Here is a 23078-nt window from a genome sequence, read left to right as displayed (position 1 = left end):
CAGAAAGTCCCAGATAAAATTTAGCTGAATGGTCTTAATCTGTAGGCATTCTTTCTGAAATTACCTTCATGTGTGCACCTGAGATGCCAGACAGTCACCTTGTACCTGGAAGTTGCCAGTTAACCGTGACAGCAGATGAAAAACAAGACAAGTTTACCCCATTTGGGACTGTAGGATGTTCCATTGAAACAAACTTTTTAGCACTTTCTGACTACCCAAATCAAATCTAAGGATTTGGTGAGCCAAAAGCACAACTTTCCCTCAGATCCTTCCTCCCATGCTTGTCAGCTGTAACCATAGCAGTCACAAGAAGCAGAGAGAAACAAGAGTCAGAGGAAACTCAGGATACGGAGGCACAAAGAGACCTACAGGGGAGGAGAGTCTGGGAAAAATCTCTCTTCCACAGGGCGTTTGTCAAGAGGCAGATGTGGACATGAAGAGAGCATGGCGGAAGGAGGAGGAAGGGAAGATGAGCAGCACATGCAGGGATCTGATTTTACTCAGGGAGCAAACAGGCCAGCGTAGGACCAGTGTGGAGGAGCAATGGGAGAAGTGAAAAGGGAGCAGGAAGTTTGGGGGGAGGGGGTTAGCATGATGATTGTATTATGTGTGACTGTGGGGCAAACAATCCTACATGAATGGGACATATGAAAGGGCAGAAAGATGCACATAAGAAGAGGAAATTGCAGAAACTGTGTGTAGAAGGTAGGCCTTATTAAATAAAGAGAGAACCCTGTTTTGCTTGTGATGCTGCCTAGTGACTAACTGGAAAACTGTGCATCCTTGAGAGGAAGCTCTTCTGGAGAACTCCATAATTATAATTCACCAGATCTGTCAGTTGTCCAGTTCCAGAGAGCTGAGGGCGGAAAGAGATAATTGTTCAATAAATAATTCTTATCAAGGACACTTTTTCTTTTCTGGAGCACTGTAAGAAGTTGGAAATGATTGAGAGGTTATAAAATTGCTCCCTGTTCTTCTTCCAATATTCTGTTGATGTTCCTAAGCTAGCCTACTTTGCCCTCTTTCTTAACTTTTCTGATGATATCTTTAGACACCCCTTGCCTTCTTCAGCTTTACTATGTTGATGGTCAGTTTATATTTAGTATCACCTTTTCCCCAGAGATTGTTTAGATGTCTTTCCATTTCCCCTCCCCACTTCTCTTTCTGCTTTTTGCCGGTAGGACACAATTTCTTTTCCTTTGAGAAAGACTTTCCATAGAGAAGATGTCATTGAGAAAATTTTTCTCAACCTGCTTTAACTCCAGGCAGGCCTCATGACTCTAATCACATTTCAGTTTAAATATAAGTTTGATATGTCTCTAGTGGACAGAGGTCACAAAGACTGAGTACACATTAAAATGGACTGTTGGTGGCCAGTAGTGAAACTCTGGCTCTCTAGATACCATTCTCCCATGTTACCTAAAAATCAACATGCATTAATCTTGACCTTGCAGTCACTATTATTCTTTTTTCAATTTTACCAAAAGTAAAACAGTCATTTATGGATCTCTGCATGTCATGAGAAGCTTTGTTTCTATAGGAATGTAACAGATTACATGTTTGGGATAGTGTCTGTTAACCCAATTTTAACCTCACCCTCTTAGAAATTCAGTTTTCACTATAAATTGTCTGGATTTCTATGATCTTCTCTATTCTAATGATGTCATTTAATTTCTCCTTGTTTCTGTCCACTGTAGTGAGATTGGCTTCTTTCCTCTGCTGCAGACACTCCATGCTTATTGTTCTTCTTGCCAGAATTTCTTGCCATGTGTCTGGCCATGGTCTCCTCAGTTGCCAAGTTCCAAATCCATTCGACTTTCTCGATGGAGCCTATTGCAGCCTCTCCAGCTCTAATTTATCTTTTTTATTTAAATTAATGTAACACTCAACTGTTTTGAGTATCAGCATAACGTGCTGGGTAAGAGCATAGACTAGGGAATCAGAATGCCTACATTTGAATCCTGACTCCACATATATTAGCTTTTTAGCCTTGAACAAATTATATAAATTCTCCATGCTTCACTCTCTGATACATTCTACATTGTTGGGTGGTGGGAGAATTTAATGGATTAATATCAAAACACTTAGTGCAATACCAAGCTGCAATGCTTGTCTAGAGGAAGCATTATGTGTTTGTCATAACTTATGTTTTTTGTATTTTAGTTGTCATATATAAAAATTGGAAAGCAGAGGCCATGTTTATTCTCTTTAGCCATCCCTGACAGTGCTGAGATAACTAAGTACAAAAAGGCCTTTAACCATTTGCTTTTGGATTGATCGTGAAAATTATAGTAAAATATCTCTTTTAATATGCTAAGTGACAAAAGAAATTCACCACCAATGTCAGTTCAAGAGTGAGTTAGACCAAAAGGAGTGTGATATCTCTGTAGGTAGGTCCCAATCTTACAAACATCTCCAAGTCTTACAAAAGTCAACAGTAAAATGAGCAGCTGCACAACTCTTTGTCCTGGAGACTTAGATATTTTGTCCACAGCTCACACTACTGCCACTAGGTGGGCGATGCAGCAGCCAGTTATCTCTGGTTTTGTCTTTGGGCTTTCTTCTTACTATTAAAGAAAAGAAAGTAATTTGTAAACAAGGTTGACAGAATGCGTAAAGTAGGATCACAAAAGGCGATTAAAGTAAACACAGAAAAAAAAAAAAAACAACTAACAATTCAGTTTGGTGTTTGGTAGAAGTCATTTTTTTTTTTTTCTTTTCCTCTCACTTTCCTTTAAATGTTTGAGGGTTTTGTGGTCCTTAGCTTTATGTTTCAATTGCAAAAATTTCATACTTTAGCCGGGCGCGGTGGCTCAAGCCTGTAATCCCAGCACTTTGGGAGGCCGAGACGGGCGGATCACAAGGTCAGGAGATCGAGACCATCTTGGCTAACACAGTGAAACCCTGTCTCTACTAAAAAATACAAAAAATCAGCCGGGCATGGTGGCAGGTGCCTGTAGTCCCAGTCACTTAGGAGGCTGAGGCAGGAGAATGGCGTAAACCCGGGAGGCAGAGGTTGCAGTGAGCTGAGATCCGGCTACTGCACTCCAGCCCGGGTGACAGAGCAAGACTCCGTCTCAAAAACAAAAACAAAAACAAAAAAAAAGAAACAATTTCATACTTTAAACATGTTTGGGCCGGGCATGGCAGCTCACGCCTGTAATCCCAGCACTGTCGGAGGCCGAGGCAGGTGGATCACGAGGTCAGGAGTTCAAGACCAGGATAGCCAACATGGTAAAACTCCATCTCTACTATAAGTAGAACAATTAACCGGGTGTGGTGGCATGCGCCTGTAATCCAAGCTACTCAGGAGGCTGAGGCAGGATAATTGCTTGAATCTGGGAGGTGGAGGTTTCAGTGAGCCAAGAGCCACTGTGCTCCAGTCTGGACGACAGAGCAAGATTCTGTCTCAGAAAACAAAAACAAAAACAAAAATTGAACAAACAAAAAAAACCCAGAAGTCCCCCAAAAACCAAAAACATGTTTGATGTAATATAGTGTATTTTTGGTTGCCACTCTTTTTCAAAAATTTCAAATGAAAACCGAGTTGATATCCTCATCGTAACAAAGAGGTATATGCAGTCTTTCTTGATTATTATTTTTATACGATTTCTGTATTTTAAAGATATAGTATATAATTTCTTGCCATCCGAGATTCTATGGGATCAAAACATGACAGTAGAAATATAGTTTACATGTATAAATATATTTTTATTATTCTTATAATAGGGCACTTTTGCTACAGTAGTGGCCTTTTGATATTCTGATGCTTCTCTTTGGTGGTGTACCTTTCAGAAACAGGAAAAAATAATTCAATCTGAGACTAGTACATGGGTTTCCTTTCGTAGAAGGCCTAATCTCATGGAGTTAGTACCTAACAAACAGCAAACCACTCTTTGCTGGGTCCACCTTTTAAAGGAGGCAAGAATGAGTGCAATCACGAATTGACCCTTCTTGTGTATTACTAAGGAATTGCATGGATCCTTTCCCATGTCAGGATAAATGATGTAATATTTTCATTCTCTTCATGACAGGGATGGAGAGAGCTGGGGGTAAGGTAGACTCTAAATATACAATCATCCTGTAGTTCTCGAAGGATTTTTAGAAACCAAGCATACAAAGCCTAGGGCAGTGATCTAGTCTAGAATAAGTGGTGTGTGTGTGTCTCTATGTGGGTGTGAGCCAGGGGTTAGGAGAGCAAGTGGTGAAAGTAAGAGAGTGATAAAGTTGGAATAAAGGGAAAGGAGATGAAAATTTGGTAAATTCTCTGTAAGCAGAATTGTTTAAATAAATCTGCTATCTGAAAAGAGCTATACTACAGATGGTTTTCTTCTATATATATAGGAGTAGCAAGATTACATCTAGGATATAGGCTGAGTTTACATAGGAGTCTTCTCTTATATTTCTTATTCTTATTGAAGAATCAGACATAATTTTGAATACATATATGTATCCATATATATGTAAATTCCAATAACTTCAGTGTAACTTGTGTTTCTATTAAATATATCAATTTCTGTATCTTTAATTGTATGTCAGAAAGAGGAAGACTATATAAAAGAATTAAAATGGCTTTTCTAAGCAAGTTTAATTCAACTGAATGGCTGATATGAAACAAGCATTGTTGAAGAAAATGACACTGCTTTGAATCCTGTTTTTCAAAATAATCAATTTTCTGTGGCCTGTGTATAGAATCCTCAAATACTACAATATTTCTTATGTAACTCCAATTAGATCCAGATTTCTGATGTCAGTTTAACAGCAGTTCAGAGCTAATTTAATTTTTTTTTTTAGAAAGTATGAGTCAAGACTATTTCCTATTGAAACTGCTTCTAGAGGTCACACAACAAATTCTGTTTCTGCTCTTTCTTTCCTTGTTCAATCTTTTTCCTTGACCTAAATACACTTCTGTTGGACCTTAAGGTTCAGAACATGTATCTACAACCTTTTTCAGAATCCCTCTGGAGGCTCCGTTTTGCTCTTTATTGTATATTACTAACTGCAGTAGAAGCCATGAGCACATTTAGTTTCCTTACAGGTCCCAGATTGCCTAATTGTCAGTGACAGCGATTTATGTTCCTGTGACCATTCACTGTTACATACATTTAGATTTTATGGTATAAACTCATGGATCCAGTGATGTTTATGTAACTCGATGGTGTAAGTAACTATATTTTATGGTCCATTCTTAAGAAATGCTTTTCTCTAAGTTTTTCAGAGTTACAGATCCCTGACAGTCATATTGCTCATTGTGCCTTCTTATTCATATGAATTAGAGTTGAAGTGCCAAAGCCTTAAGCAGATGAAGTGTCAAAGGCTTAAGCAGGTGTCAAACACCATAAATGCATTCTGCATGGCATCTTATATCATGATGGAATAGTCAAATCAACAGCAATATGGATAGGTTAGTATTCTTTAACTATTTGTTAGAATCTCCAGCTTGTCCTACTAAACTATGGGAAACATAACTGAATTCACTTTTATGTAAATGGACTACAGAATATCATGTTATTATGTAAGAATTCTCCTGAAATTGCTTTACATAAAGAGCCAATTCTAAGTTAGGACTCAGCTGTTTTGCCTAACTGACTATCAGTCATCTGCAGACTATCCCTTTATCTGATTTCAGAAAGGGAAAGAAACGGGAGATACTGGAAATTCTAATGTGAACTACTGGAATAGGCATGATTTGGTTTGGTGCATGAGATGAAGATCAAAGTCCTTTAGAATGCAAACATGGTCCTTTAGGCTGTGTCAACTAAGAGAAACTTAATCAAAGCTGAACTGAACTGATTACAAGTCCCTTAAATAACAAGAATTCCAAAGAACAAAAATATATCTGATGTGGCTTTTTGAAAGTGGTCTCAAAGATTTATGGTAAAACATGATCCTATGGAATGAAAAAGAGGAGGTGTAAAACAATTATGTGGTGTTATAGTTAAATGCTTTAAGGCAATAACAAGGACAGAAAAGCTGAATGAGTTAATGCTAACAGAGTTGCAGAATGTGAAGACTTTTGCAATTATAGTAAATCAAGGGATAAAGAGGATAAAGAGTTAGAATGAACTATATAAGTAGGTTTGTGAAATTAGTGATAATCCTATACTGGCTGGCTTGTTGAGCTCAGAGAAATGTGGTAATACCTAGTGATTAGGAAACTGGATAGACACTCAGGTAAAATGGATTATTTTATTCATATATATATATATTCATATATATATATTCTTACCTTGTGGCTTAGGACAGGCAGTCTAATTCTTTTACTTACTAGTATAACAAAAATCAGTTTTCATCTATTTATCTAGGAGGTCTAAAGTTTAGTGAAGCATTGATAATTGAGTGTCTTGCAGCTCTTTGTAAAGTCACATGTAAGTCCATATTTATTTGGTGGAGCAATTGTTCCTTGTTTAAACAAAGCCCAAATAACTACAAAATGTAGGAAGAATTTGCAAAGTTCAAAATGAAAAGCCCCTTGAAGGCAGAGGCTTTTTTGTTCTATCAGCACTGGGCCCAGTGCCTGGCACATCTTAGGCGCTCTATGGTGTTTAGGGGTTTGATGCAAAACAATTTTGAAAATGACTAAATTGGGTTATTTTGGAAAAAAATAGATTCACCAAAGACATTTTATGGTAGAGTCAGTTACGCTAATCATATTAATTTTGCTCCATTCTAATCACAAATATAATAAATATACCTGGCATTGCTTTGCGTTTCCTGAGTAATCTAAGTCTGATATGCAATGCTATTCATGGTAGGCAGGTTTTAAGAGGATCCCTAATGATTTCTGCCTCCTAGTGTTCATACCCTGTGTAATATTCTCCCTTTGAGTATTGGAAGGACCTAGTGCCTTGCTTTTATGAGTAGAATACAGCAAGAGTTATGGCATGTCCTTTCTGAGATTAGGATAAAAGACGGTGGCCTCCTTAGTGGTTCTCTCTTGCACACTCTCCTAAAGGTAGACAGAGACCAGGAGTGGGGCAAGAAGGGGAGGGAAGTGGGGGGGGGGGGAGAGAGAGAGAGAGAGAGAGAGAGAGAGAGAGAGGAATATTGATTCTGTCTTTCCTTTCATGACTTTTTATCTTCCCTGTCTTGTAAGTTAGCCATTTTGGACAGCTGGTTTGAGTGCATATTTGCTTCCAAACTTGTCTTTAAGTATATGAAGGCTGGTTATATAGAATAATATTAAAAAATTATCCTAAATCTTCTTTATGCACAGAGCAAAAATTGTTATATTCTAAATAAATAATAAATGGCAGGTGAATGTATTCAAAGGTATTTAGAAAAATGTGAAAAAAGTTTTTTACAGAGAAAGTGCAATGTGGACTAAACTTACATTGTTATAAAATGTATCTATAATTCATTTAAATGTTATTTTAATATTTTTACATTAATTTGTTTATACTAATACTTGAAAAAATATTGCTAACATTTGTACACTTGTTTCACAACTCTTTTGGCAATCTATGTTGCATTTCATCTGCTTGTACATCCATTTATTTTGTCATGTATATAATCATAGCAAGTAACAGTATTCTGTAGGCTTTGGTAATACTGGGGAGTTAAATTATCTTCAAAATAATATTCTATTCATGAGTATATACTGTCTGAGAGAACACTGAATTTCATTAATTATGATTCTGTAACTTCTGAAAATTCTTGGGATGGAGAGAAATGTTTTGTTTTTTACTTTACTCTTGCCACATATGATAATTTTCTGAATCCATTATTTTTATAGCATGCCATTTAAATATAAATATTTTAGAAGTTAATTGCAAAGATCATAAATGCGATAGCTGTGAAAAGCATACTAAAGCCAGTTACATCTTTTTAATCAAAAATAGAATCTGAGGAAAATACTTTTTCATATCTTTCTCCTCATGATAATCAATGCATATTTATTACTACCCACAGGCACTATACTAATATCTGTATACCTTTTTTGAAATTCATTCAGCGAGGAGCTTCCAAATTCACCTATCCCATGAAGATTTAATAGAAGTAATCCTCACCATTATCCCTTAAAGTTGGAGTGTGGTTTATTGTTCACAGAATGTTTTCACATACATCATCCCATTAGTGCCTCACAATGACCCTGGATGTAAGAAGGACACTTATTAGTATTCCTACTTTGTAAAGGAAGGAATGCAAGATAAGAGAATTTAAGTGATCCCCAAAGTCACAGAGTTAGAAAGTGGTCTGCTTGGGTCCTGAATCTATCTACTAACTCCTAGCCCAGTGGCTATTCTACACATTGACTTATTTTGCAAGTTCCTGACAGGTGCAATCATACCAAATTTATGACTAATAAGTGTTGAAATGTCTAATGACGAAGATAGGTGTATTAGCTCTTAAATGGCTCACATTAAGTGTGAAAGAAAATACAACCACTTTAAGAGTTCATGTTTTACTCTGTCTAAAACTGTTAATTAATTTTAGTGTTATTTTCTTTGCACTTATTTGAACTTAGGTTTATGACCCAACTTACTCAACAAGTGATAAGGGAAGCATCTCTGGTTTCAGCTCAAAGTCTGTTTAGTATTAAAGGAATTGGCATGCTTATTATTCTAAATTGAGGAGTGTACAATTAAAATCTAATCCAAGGCTTGGTTGACTGCTTTATCTGTTTTAAAGTCATTTTTACAAAGATAGTGTTTGACACTAACTTCTTTGAGAGATCTGAGGGTCAGGCAAAGCCAGACACCCACCGAAGACTTATGTGCTTGTGTGTTTGCACAGCCCCTCTTCCCTACCACTTGGTCCTTGTTAGGCATTGGATGGCCTGTAACATGACTGCCTAGCTTTGAAACTGTGGTTTAATCTAGCAGGGATCACTGGGCCACAGAACATTGGTCTCACTGCTGTAGGATTCCTACTGGCTGAGCTGTAAAGAGTTTTATTCCAGTGTGCACTTTTTAGGTGTTCAGCAAATATTTGTTAGAAAATTAATTGATATATATATAATTTTCCAACCGAGAAACTTTCACAAATCCAGAGGAAATGTGGTTCCTAGATCACTGGGCATGAGCCTGTTATTTTCTTCATCAGAATTTCCTTGGGTTGGTTGAGATATCTTAAGCATGAACTTGAATACTCTTCACTCATCTGGGGTTCCAGTTTCCTGATCAGTGGTTGAAAAGCAGTTGCTGCATGCTGACAAGGGAAGGAAAGGGCTCCTGGTGGGTCTCTAGAGAAGCCATGTTTTGTGCAAGGGGTGAATGTTGGGCTCAGAGTGTCTGGGTCAGCCAGTGGTTTTGATCGTTTGCCCAAGAGGGAGAGATTGAGTGGAAAGCACCAAGGTTGATTTGTTGATTAAAATTATAATTCAGCATTTACATTTTCAAGGTACTTTATAATTGCTAATGAGCTGTTTCTCAAAGTGGGCCTGAGAGAAAGGTCAGCAGCCTGGTCCCTATTGTACAAATGAGGAAACTGAGACACGGGGATGTTAAATGACTTGCTCAAGGTCACACAGCAAGTTCACTCAGGAGGTAGCTTCAATTGAAATTAGAACATGGCTTTCTACAGATGGGCTTAGGGTCTTGGGGGGATCTTTCCTAGGGGGAGTTCACTCATCCCGGGGCTCTGTTGTTTAATTATGGCTTGATATGGATCTGAGATCATCTAATAAAATAAGCTGAAACATCCCTGCTCCTGAAGGATGGGAGGTAAATGTGGTGCTGACGGCTGAAAGAATAATTCTGGGAATGCACTACTGTGGCCTGTGCTGGGCTGTGATTTTGCAAATTCTGCTCAGGAATATTATTTTCAGGGTCCCAGGGTTTTTGCTCTCATTTTCCAACAAATCACCCAGGAAACGTTTTTTTCCTACAGGCTCACTCTTTGAGCTTAGCTCTTGTTCATAATAATCTCCCCTTTAGATTCTTATTTAATTAAAATAAACAGACAGCCATAATTTTTTCCCCTGTTACAGTGAAATGAAGCAACTGCTTATCCCTTATCAGTGCTTATGGGAGGCACAGACCTTCGAAAGCCCTTTGAGTCATGTTGCTGAGGATAGTTCTTCCTCTGAGCTCCCTAAGTCACTGTGCATATACTTTTATTTCTGCATTCATGAAATGACATTATAACAGATACTTTCTCTGCCAGTTTCTAGAAAAATTTTCACTGCTGTTTGTGTCCCTAATATTTTTTAGCTGTATCTGTCTAATCACAAGCACTTGGTATTAAATGCTTGTTAATAAAAAATAAGTATTTTTAATAAGTGGCCAAACTTTTTTTCTTCTTTTCAGGAAGGAATATCAAAGTAGAATGAGAAAGAGGAAAAGAGAAAAAAGAAAAGGAACTGAAATAAAGAGGAGTAGAAAAAGCTTATTTGGAAACTTTGATTACTATTTATCTTACATAACCTTATATGCTCTTATTAGTAATTCTTTTGTAGATAAAGAAATAAGAAAAGGTTAAAAGAAAAAGGAGCAAAAGAAAATACATAGATGGAGACTGTACTGGTTGTTCAGGTGGAAATATGTCCAACATTTGTAGGTTTCATTATAATGGAACAAAATTAACTTCATACTGAAAAAGGCCACCTCTCCCCTGTCAAAAAATGAGAAGGCCGATAAGGGAATTACCTGGAAATTGTGTAACTGCTGCTTTCAAGAGTTTGGTCCAAAAACTGGATGAGTTTATATTTCATTTTTCCCTCCTCTAAAAGTTTCCAACATTTTCAGTGTGACTTTTAATTACAGGAATGTGGGGTGAGGAATATCATCCCAATTCTTGTCTGGTATCTCTCCCATTTTCCATTTATAATAACCCGAACCCTGTAGCCTATACTGGGGACATTTACATGTCTTTTCTTGGAATTTTCTAAGGAAAGAGTTATTCACAGTTCCACAGCTGAGGTATTTCAGGAAAAAATCTTTGGTTACTGAGGGGTTGAACAGATGCATCGTATCAATGGAGGTAACTGTGATATACTTGCCACTGTATAGGAGTAAGAGTCAGAGATCTAAGTTCCATGTTCATATCTGTCACTTACTAGTTATGCTGAGTAAGTTGCTGAACTTCTTTTGGCTCAGTTTCTTCATTCATAAAATAGGAATAATATTTACATTAGACAAATTATCAAGACTAAAAAATAAAATATAAAAAGAATGTTGAATTATGGGAAAGGGAAAAAAGCTAAGAAAAATTCTTCTTTTTTTGAGACGGAGTCTAGCTCTGTCACCCAGGCTGGAGTGCAGTGGCGTGATCTTGGCTCACTGAAAGCTCCGCCTCCCGGGTTCATGCCGTTCTCCTGCCTCCGCCTCCCGAGTAGCTGGGACTACAGGCACCCGCCACCATGCCCGGCTAATTGTTTTTTTTTTTTTTTTGTATTTTTAGTAGAGACGGGGTTTCACTGTGTTAGCCAGGATGGTCTTGATCTCCTGACCTCGTGATCCACTGGCCTCGGCCTCCCAAAGTGCTGGGATTACATGCATGAGCAACTGTGCCAGGCCAAATAATTCTTCTTTAGAGAAAAATGTTAACTCGTAAATGATCTTGGCTCACTGCAACCTCAGCTTCCCAGGTTTAGAATGATAATATCAGAAAATTCTCACTTTATAGTCTCTAATGTAATAATTGATTCAGGTGCATGTGATCAGTGCATGCTAAGCCATTGGGTGAAAGGGTGTTGAGGAGCAGGATATTCATGGCCTAACAGAAATGGGAAAATTTTATGTTTACAAAGGAGGGGCCAGGTGGTCATCACCTTTGCTACATGGTCAATCTTAGCATAACACTTAGATGAACAACCTGACATTATTTGCTACTATATGATAAGATTTGAAGTACCTAGTATCACTTTTATGAACTATTCTGGCCAAAAATTTAATCTATATCTAATCCAACCTCTAACCTAAACTCCAGTTTAGAAAATATAGGAGACAGAGGTATAAGTTAAACTGAGAAAACAACTACTTAGATCTAGAATGTGGGATTTATATTTATATATTCTATATTTATGGAATAAATTTTTTCATAAAAATTACATAATTTTTCAATTTTATTAGGTATAATAATATTGTGGCATATTTAAGAATGTATTTATGCATATATCTACACAAAGAAAAATAAAGAAAATATGGAAAATATTAACAATTACTTAATATAAGTGGAAGGTATATGTGTTCATTGTATTATCTTTTTCAAGTTATTGTGTTTGGATTTTTATGAGTTAGAAAAAATTTAAACAGGAAATAATATAAGGTACTCAAATAATACATTTATGATAAATATAAGCTATTGTTAATGTAGCAATAGTATTTATAATGTATCTATAATGGCATAGGAAATTATTGATTAATATGTTGATGTTGAGAAGGACAGGAACAAAGCTTATCCCAAAAGAAAATAAAATTCTCATAGCATAAAATAGTCTGAAGACCGTCGACACCTAGAAAATACATAAGATTTTTTTTTTTTTTCTTATTGGGTGCAAGTTTTATTCGATTTGCAAAATGGTATGTCATCCTCCTGGTTTGAAGACAAGTCTATGTAATGATGCTTTGGGGCCAATTCAGGAACATTATACTAATGGTACATTGCATTTATAAAGCATGTTTTATTTTCTTAATCTGAATGCACCTACTGTTATGTAGGTATCTCCACCAATTAGGTCCAATCATCTGACTGTACTCACACTTTAATTTTAGAAGTCAAGGATTTATGCTTCCATTTATTAATGAAGAAGCTTAGCCTATGATGACACATGGGTAACAAGTATAGAACCCAAACCAATTGTTATTCCCAGCCCAATTAGAGTGAATGGGTAACAATTTTGTTTCAGGCTTCCTTCACAAAAATACCCTGGAAAAAGTAATCCAATTCTCCATATTATTACTAAGATATTTAAAAACCGCTTATGCCCTCAATTGTGAAAAGGCAGCTTAGATTTTAAAGTTATTTGTTATGGTTTCATAATAGACCATGTGATTTTGCTGTCAGTGCATTAACATTAAGGTATTGTTTCTATAAAAACAATGCAATGGACCTTTACACACATTGACAACATGAAACTAGGTATTCTCTCCACCGAAAACAAAGAAAAGGAGATATTGAGAAGATTTGTGTTGTAAATATTTAATTAGAAATCTAAACATTCATTAAAATTTTTGTTACCATTTATTACAAAGTTAAAGGTTGCCAATATTTTTAAAAATTGAATTCTACTGTTACACCTCAGGTTTTTGCTACATATTGAGTTTATTTCTCTACATTTTGCTCTTTCTTCCCCCCACCCCTTCTTGATTCTTGTTTTTCTTTCTGTTGGTTGTGTGTAATTCAGAACTAAATGTGTTGTGGATATGTCTATGGAATAAAGTTTTATGTTTTCCGTTTTCAACTTTTAGAATTGATAACTGAAATATAAACATACTAAAAATGAACAACTAAGACAACTTAAAATGCATTGCTATTTGCACAGATGTCTTTTTTTCCTGCATCACTGTTATCCAATAGAATAAATTTTATTTTTTACTGGAACATGTTCATTGATACTACTACAATACTCATAAAAATCATGAATCTAAGGGTCAAACCTGCCCAAAGCAAAAAGCTTTCAAATAATTATCATCCAGAAATACCATCTTAAAAAAAATGAAGAGTGACCACATTTATCCAGAATCATCCAGAATGAGTCCTTCCACATAAGTGAATTTTCCAGAAAAACTTTTAAGTGGCCCGAACTTTTTAAGCAGATCACCTATTTAAATGGAATGCTTTAAAAATCTTTTATGTGCCTCCTTTCATATTAAAACTTAATGTACAGAATATAAACTAGTATTTACTTAATGATTCAAGGCTACCATTATGAACTGGCTGCCTTTAATTCACATAACAGTCTATAGATCATTTTCACACACATGCCTTGTGGTTTATCTTCACCACAGCTTTTTGCCATGAGTGAGATAGGCATCAATACTCCTGTTTTACAAAAGGGAAACTGAGGCTCAGCATGGCTAAATGCCCTCTGGTATGTGGGAGAACAAGAAAGCAGGCAAGTGTTCTGGCTTTAAGCCTAGTGCTTCTCATACACAGCACTGCCCCTTTAGACCAGTGATTACACAGCATGCTGGAAAGATAATGACGGGGTCATATGGACCATTTTTCCTTGTTCAAAACACCTTCAAATTCCTAAAGAGTTATATTTTTGCATTAGGTTTTTACAGTGTTTACTGCAAGGTGCCTGGCATATAATAAGTACTTAGGCATCGTTCTGTGAATCTGTCAGGTGTCTGTGGTAGTATACCTGGCACTAGAGGCTTATCCTCTGATTAATATTCATTCATTCATTCATTCATTCATGTATTAACTCATTAATATGTTCAACAAATACTTAATGAGAGTGTACTACGTGCCAGGCCCCCAGTACAAGATGTGAACTCCGAAGACATAAAAAACCTTAAAGTCTAGGAATTTGCATCAATCAAAGGTCACTCAAATGTTAGACTTCCTTGCCTCACACAAAGCTACTTTGAAGAAGGTGGCATTCACTATAGGTGTTAGTTTGTTAAGGTTGCCATAACAAAACACCATTAGTCCGGGTGGCGTAAACAACAGAAATTTATTTTCTCACAGCTCTGGAGGCTGGAAGTCCAAGATGGAGGTGTCACAGATTTGGTTTCTATTGAAGCCTCTCTCCTTGGTTTGCAGATAGTTTCCCTCTTGCTGCTGCTTTTCAGAGTGGTCCCCCTGTGTATGTGTCCCTGTGGTGTCTATTCATATGTCTGAATTTCCTCTTTGTTGTTGTTGTTGTTGTTGTTGTTGTTTTGAGGCGGAGTTTTGCTCTTGTTGCCCAGGCTGGAGTGCAGTGGCGCGATCTTGGCTCACTGCAACCTCCGCTTCCCGGGTTCAAGCAATTCTCCTGTCTCAGCCTCCGGAGTAGTTGGGATTACAGGAGCCCGCCACCACGCCCAGCTAATTTCTGTATTTTTAGTAGAGACGGGATTTCATCATATTGGTCAGGCTGGTCTTGAACTCCTGACCTCAGGTGATCCACCTGCCTCAGCCTCCCAAAGTGCTGGGATTACAGGCGTGAGCCATCGCACCTGGCCTGAATTTCCTCTTCTTATAATGGCACGAGTCACACTTAATTAGATCCCACCCATGTGACCTATAATACCTTAATTACATTTTTAAAGGCCCAGTCTCCAAATACAGTTACATTCTCAGGTACTGGAGGTTAGGGCTTCAACATAGGAATTTTGGGGAAACACAATTTAGCCCATAACACTATGCTAATTACTTTCCATGGAGAGCCTATTATGTGTCAGCACTTTCAAGGCACTTCTATTAACACTAATTCTGACAGCAGCCCTGTAAATTAGGGTACAACTGAAAACATACTCAAGGTAGTGAAGTGACTTATGTGAAATATAGCTTCAATGTGGCGGTGCCTGAATATGAGCCCAGATCAGCCTAACTTGATGAAACTTTGTTTGTTTGATGGTGCAGAGGTCTTTCCTCGTCCTGTCTTTCTGGAGAGTTGGGCTTGCAGGATATATGACCCCTGAGCAAGTGTTATGCTGCAGGAAATTAGTACATACTTATTTAAATTGTCAATCTCACTTTTAAAAAAAAATTTAGGCTGAATGTTTTTCTTGTTCTTTTACATAACACTGGACATCAACTTAGTTGTTAGATTCCATGCAATCAAACTATCATTCACAAATTTATCTCAATTTGATATTACTATCAGGCATGCTCCAATTTAAAAATTGTTTTGGCCTCTGACTATGAATAAATGCAGTATTTAATGCACATACATATTTTATGATTAACTTTGGTTACTTGTATCATCTCAGTTCACTCTATAAATTCAGGCAGGGAAGAAATATTTTAGGCAAAATACTCAGCCTGAGATGTGAACAGAAATAACTTGAAATGGTTCTTTCATACTATATAATGCAAATGTAACCTAGTTAAGATTTAAGAAATCAATAAACATCTTGAATTCAGGCAGAGTGTTAATACATCATGTTATGTTGTGGGATAATATTAGGTCTAATATACTTTGCCATTTCCAGTAATTCCTCCCTGGACTCCTCAGAAGGAGCTCCGTTATTCTAGTCTGATGGGTGGACCCTTTTGGGAAGCAGTATTGTAGTTGGCTAGTAGCCAGTTGTATTTCCTCAAACATCTTCCAACCCTCAAAAGCATTTTTCAAATTAGCTACGAAGTAAATAAAACCTGGTTGTCCATCATTCTAAGAGAAGCTGTCTTCTCAAGGAACACTCTTGGCCTTCCTTTCTTTTTTCTATCTTGATATTGATTTGTGTATTATTGAATTCTAATAATTACAGGCTTAGAGGTAGTTGAGCTTCCCTGGTAACTAGTTGGACATTTCCTTAGTTGTTGTTAGCAAATCATGTAAGTATACATAAAACACTACAGTAAAACCTCAAAAAGCTGTAATGTTAAGGGAGTGGTTAATTGATTTAACCTGTGAGAAAAGCAGAACTCCTCCATTCCTCAAAATGTATTTCTGGCTGTTTACCATTGTGTTTAAAATATTTTGTATAACTTTCCCATTTATAAAAAATGTACAATATGCATATACAGTACATATATTGCATATAATATAACAGACATAGTAGGCTTGTCTATTCAGATCTTTGTTCAGCCTAAACATACATTAGTAATAAATTTCTGTGGAATAATTGACTGAATGAATGAATGGGAAATGGAGGTAATAATACAGCTGACTTTGTATTGCTCTGAGAGCAGTGTGGACATGCTTTAATTTGTTTTAAAGTTAAATCTCTGTTATCTTATTCTTTGCTTTTATCTTTCCAATATAAATGGAGATCAGGAAAAAAATAAGGTTGATTGAGTTGTCAGTTTTTTGGATTTATATATTAGCAATCAAGATTAGAGGTTGGAATCATAATGGTCTGGGTTTGGATAGCAACTTTGCCACCTACTGTATAAGCTTGAATAAGTTGCTTAACCTTTCGAAGCCTTCTTTTTTAACAAAATTTATTTTTTATTGTATATTCTTGAGGATGAAAGAAAAAAGATGAGACTCAACATGATTGAAACTTCTTCTATCTATTGTTAAAATGGAGATAAAAATGGTACCTACCAATAATTATTCTTGTAAAGACTAAATGAGGTAATGGTATTAGAGGCCTTAGCCGGGTCCTGTCTATAAAATGACATCCATTATTATCATTCTGCTCAATGATTACAGTAGAATACAGTGGACTTTTTTGTCCCTGCTCTGTTTCCCTCTTTTTTGAACATTGGCTCTGATCCTGCTAAAGTCTGCCAGCTAGCTAGCATTCGTCTTCTCTGTGTCAGACCCAGATGAACTTCTAAGCTCCTTCCACTATATCCCACACTTCCTTTAGAAAAAATATTGATTGAAGAGACCAGCTTGATTTAAATCATTCTAGTAACTCGGGAACTTGGCATAAAAGTAGTTTTCCAGGTGGCAAAGGGATACAGATATGGAATTACATGCACTCCTCCCACTATAGTTTACTTTCACGCTCTGATTCTGACTGATAGAAAAATGGAGAAAATATTTGATGATATCTTTCTTATAATTAATTCTACAGGATCCATATGCTATTTTTTGATTTTCAGGTTTTTTTTTTCTCCAGATTAAGTTATCCAATTTTTCAGCAATTCTATTTCTAATTCCCCATCAGCCCTTCCCTTCCACAGGTTTTCTCTCCAGCTAAAGATACTAGAATTCTATATATCTGAGTAACTTCTGTGGTAATGGAGGATTGTGTGCTGTCTACAAACACAGTGATTTAAATGAGGTTAAGTCTATTACAGACTTCATCATGAGCAAGGAAAACAAACTAAAGATGTTAAACATATGATCCACAACACAGGTACCATATTTCTTTAATCTGTTCTTAGTTACACCACATACATCAAAGCTAGGACACAGGAGGACTGGCCAGATTCTCAGCTCTTTCTATTGCTGGGAGTTCTGCATGACTCACTGGTGATCAGAGGTGTAAACCATTTCCTTACCTTCTATCTTTACAACCTTTAATACTACTAGGATCATAGTCTGTTCCATTAGGGTTTACTTACTCCAGTTTCCTGAGGTGATATCCTGACGTGTATGAGAAATGGCAGTACAGTAAGCATCACATTCACAAAAATGGATTTTGAAGTAAAAATACTGGGTATGCATATTAACTCATACATATTAGTTTCCACTGCCTCATCTTTTTTCTCTTATCCTTTGCCTCATGTGCATGATGGCTTGAAGGGAGGGAGGAAACATGGCTACAATAGCACTTGCCTTATAGGATTGTGAGAATTAAATAAAAGAATGCCTAGGTACATTGAGTTCATCCACTCATCTATGCATTTATCCATCCATCCATCCTCTATTTATTCAGCCAGTATTTCTGTGAACCCACTATGTGCCAGGCACTGTGTATAGTGCCCCAAGGTAGAGAATGACAGGTAGGCAGCACAGTTTCCTTTCCCCTGGCATTGTATTATGGTAATTAAACTCCAAACGTATAGCCAGAGAAATGAAGCTTCTGATCCAAGAATAAGGTACAAAGTTCAAACCAGAATCTCGCTTGTCTGCTCTGCCCCATGTCTCTGACAGCCCTGGGCAGAACTGACAAGCCTTCTCCGTTTTATTCACAGGAATTGAAAGTTTCATATGTTATTAATATTCCTCCCTCCCTGCAAACCATCATTCACAGGAGGCAAAGGAAGGAAGTGAAATTGAAAGGTCCATCAGCAGATCTTCTGACCTTTACCCAGGGGGTGAGACTGGGGAAATAAGCACATGTTCCCTCCATCAGTTGCTACTCCTGGGGGAGGAGCTGTGCAAAAGCGTGAAGCTTTTAGACACATCTGGCCCAGGGCAAAAATATGAATTTGACTGAGATTGTCTTCTACCTGCCGGCCTCTGAGCCTGGGATCTTTCCTCCTACAGCAATGTCCACTCTCCCACTGAGCTCTCACAAAGTGCTGCTTGCCATCCTGTGTGTTGCCCTGAAGAAACTAAGCGTGCTTTCCCTCTTAGGCACTATGCACTTTTTGAAAGAGACTTTAATATTTATTTATTTATTTATATTTATGGGATGCATGTGATATTTTGACATAAGCATACGATGCATAATGGTCAATCTAGGTATTGGCATATCCATCACCTCACATTTTTATCATTTCATTGTATAAGGAACATTCAAAATCTTCTCCTCTAGCTGTTTTCGACTTTATTTTTTTAAGAGCAATTTTAGGTGCACAGCAAAATTGAGAGGAAGGTACAGAGATTTTTAATATACTCCTCCCCCAATATGCATGGCTTCTCCCATTATCAGCATCCTTCACCAGAGTGGTCCAGTTGTTACAAGTGATGAACCTGCATTGACATCATCGTCACCCAGAATGCATAGTTTCCATTACGGTTCTCTCTTGGTGTTGTACATTCTATGAGTTTGGACAAATATATAGTGACATGCACCTATCATTACGGTATCATACAGGGAAGTTTTGCTGCTCTGAAAATCCTCTGGGCTCAACCTATTTATGCCTTCCTCCCTCCTAATACTTGGCAATAACTGATCTTACTATCTCTACAGTTTTGCCTTTTCCACAATGTGATGTAGTTGGAATCGTACAGTGTGCAACCTTTTCAGATTGGCTTATTTCACTTGGCAATATGCATTTAAAGTTCCTCTATGTCTTCATAGTTTGATAGCTTATTTCTTTTTATTGCTGAATAATATTCCATTGTCTTGATGTACCACAGTTTATTCATTCAGCTACTGAAGTGTGGTTGCATACATGTTTTGGCGATTATGAATAAAGCTGCTAAAAAATCTGTGTCTGTTTTTTTTTTTTTTTTTTTTTTTTTTTTTTTTTTTTAGCACTGTGCATTTAAAAGTAGACATCAAAGTCTTAAGTTAAAGGAAATTTCAACTTGGTGATGATCTGCAGGGTAGGGAAGCCTTTTCTCTGGACCCACCTGAAGTCCAGCCTTTTGAACAGAGGGGCAGAATAAATTGTCAAAGAAGCTAGGACAAGTAGAAAAAGGAGGAAGTCATGCTCTTTCTCCTTTCCTATCCCTGTATTCTCCCACCTTGTGTGGCATGGCACAGTTTAATCCTGAGCTAGGATTTAGGTGGTTCTTCCCTCCCTTTGAGACTCATCTGCCAATTTCCAAAGACTGGCTGTAGCCCCCAACCCTCCCAAGCCTGCACTTCCTCATTTGTTGGTTGCACTAAATTAGAAAAGCAGAATGAATGCTGCTCATGCTACCGTGAATGATTCTTTGTGCAAAATGCTGACGGAACCATGTTTAGATAAATCACCCGGGACAGCATTTAACTTTTATTCTTAAACAGAAACAAACCATTTTATGGCATTCTATCAGTGGAGCATTTTACAAGATATGCCAACTCCCAACAGATCTTTCAAGAACATCCACTTCTACTCACAACCCATCCTTCCTCTATGTTGGGAAGAGGGCAAGCTAGGATTTTACCCTTTCCTGTTTGACTGTCTTCTGGAAAGGCCAAACCAAAAGAACAGTAACTGGGTTTTATATTCTCCTCACTGTGCTGGGTAATGTCAACATGAGATGGTGCCTTGCCCTTAAACAAATTTGATTAAGGAATACTATTATTAATAATAAAAAATAGTTGAGAAAAAGGAAATCTTTTTTATGACAACTCACTTGTGGTTTTGAAGTGTTCTTTAACTGGTAAGATCACAGTAAGCGATTTAGCTGAAGTGTAATAATTGGGTTCCAAGTGCTATGATTGATACATTTCATTGAAAACAGCACCCTGAGGTTTTCCCAAATTAAAGATGAAATCTAAATAAAACCTTAAATAACCCGTGTGGAAATACTTTATTGTAGTTAATAAACAGGCAAAAATATGCTTATTTTATTTGTAGACTCATTCCAACACATTATACCTATTGTTGTTTCCACCTGAAAGGAATCACACTTGGCTTATGTAAAAATAATAGCATTCCTAACTATTAATAGCAAATGAGAGAGGCATTTATGGACATTCATACATCATTTATAAATGACCCTTATGAATAAAGTGTTACAATGATTTCCATTAGCATAAGTTCTACAATTATGGCCTGCATGAGAGACACATTTTTCTTTCTTGAATGCACATATAAAAATCTGTCATTTACTTGGTTGAAATTTTATCCATAATGCTTCAATATATTTCTAGGCTACCAAAGGACTATAAACCAAAATACAGACACAAATATATCCTATTGGGCACATGGAGATAGGTCCATGGTGCCCTTAAGACATGGGCCAGGGCACACGACCATGGTACCATGCTCTCCTTGAGTGCAGTTTAGACTGAGCTTGGGCTTCCAGGTCTAGCTCAGACAAATGAATAGAAAATTAAGGCACCTGATGGGAATCTTAATCTCATCTTTCCCTTTTCCTGACATTTCTCAATCCAAGATCTTTGGTACTAGCTTCCTGCTCTGTAAGGGATGTCCAAGTTTGGAGTGAAGTTTCAAGGTGATATCTTCCTTTGATGATAGAGTGAGAGAAACATCTATCTGTCACAAGAATACAAAATGTGATAACTGATTGAACTCCTGCTTTGTAACCGGGACTGTATACCCATTATTTTGCTGAATTCTCATGACCACCCTATGTTGATATACAACATTTTAATGATGTACCCATGAGGCAGATTTTGTTATACTTTATTTCTAGGTGAGAAAACCAGAGCTCAAAGAACTTATATAAATTACCTAAGACTATACAGGATATGGCAAAAAAGATTTGACATAAACCTATGCTTTTCCCACCATATATATTTCCTGATCTTACAATTCTGTCTGAGATCAAGCTATCAGGTCTCCTGAGCTCTCCCTGTTAATTCTTGAAGAAGTGAAGTTGCTTTGAACAGAAATGCATTATATAGGGTATTATCATTTATTGAGTCTCACAATGCCAAAAGCCTGCCTGAGCTATGAGTTATCTTGACCCAAGGACAATGCTGCAAAGAAAGCATGTCCTCCAACTATTTATTTGCTATATGCTGTTTTTTCTTGTCACAGTCCTGCATCTCCTTAGCAAGGTCATTTAAAGTGGGTAGGATGTTCAAGCTATGACAAGATCATTATCATCAATTGCTGCCAAGGCCTTCTTTCTTGATTTGCCAAGATTCTTGAGGGGAAGGCAGTGAGCTGGCCATGGTACCCCTTCCTGATTTCTTTCAGTGACTTTCTTAAGAAGGATCTCTGCTCTTTCCCTTCCCATAGTGACAGGAAGCATTTGGGAAACCGTCTCTTTCAGGAGGGAAGAGAGAAAGAAAGAGAGAAAGAGAGAGAGAGAGAAAGAGAGAAAGAGAGAAAGAGAGAAAGAGAGAAAGAAAGAAAGAAAGAAAGAAAGAAAGAAAGAAAGAAAGAAAGAAAGAAAGAAAGAGAAAGAAAGAGAAAGAAAAGAGACAGAGGGAAGCAGGGAGGGATGGAGAAAGGGAGGGAGGGAGGGAGGGAGGGAGGAAGGAAGGAAGGAAGGAAGGAAGGAAGGAAGGAAGGAAGGAAGGAGAAAAAAAATCAGGGAATCCTTTGCTTGAGAGTGCATATGAAATGGAGGAATGAGAGATTTTTAAAGTATAGAGTGACCACTTGGTTCCCCCTCAATATTTGTAGAGACAACGCCTGTTTATGGTAGTTAAGAGTCGGCGAGATCTGAGCTTTTGTGCCCTCAACTCTACCACTTACTAAATATATGACTTCAGGCAAATTATTTACCTCCATGTGCCCTGAGTTCCTCATCTGCAAAATGGAAATAATAATGATACCTACTTCATAGGTGAGGATTAAATGAGGTGATCTCTGGTTCAAACAAAACTCCTATTATTGTTATGTATTAGACCAACTAAAATTATACAGCAAGTTTGTAGCACTCCTAGTATGGCACTAGAACCCAGATCTTCTTACTTAGCCCAATTCTTTTTCCTTTTTATTTTAACATAAGGCAGATCTATACTTTTGATATCAACATTGATCTCAACTTTTAATATCATCCTGTAAAACATTTATAGCAGACCAGGAAAAACCAGCTGAAAGCATTATATTGCTAATTTTGG

Source organism: Rhinopithecus roxellana, chromosome 18 (genome assembly GCF_007565055.1).
Source record: "Rhinopithecus roxellana isolate Shanxi Qingling chromosome 18, ASM756505v1, whole genome shotgun sequence".
Classification (NCBI taxonomy): domain Eukaryota; kingdom Metazoa; phylum Chordata; class Mammalia; order Primates; family Cercopithecidae; genus Rhinopithecus; species Rhinopithecus roxellana.
The sequence above is the reverse complement of the archived record's forward strand: the minus strand, read 5'-3'. Positions refer to the sequence as shown.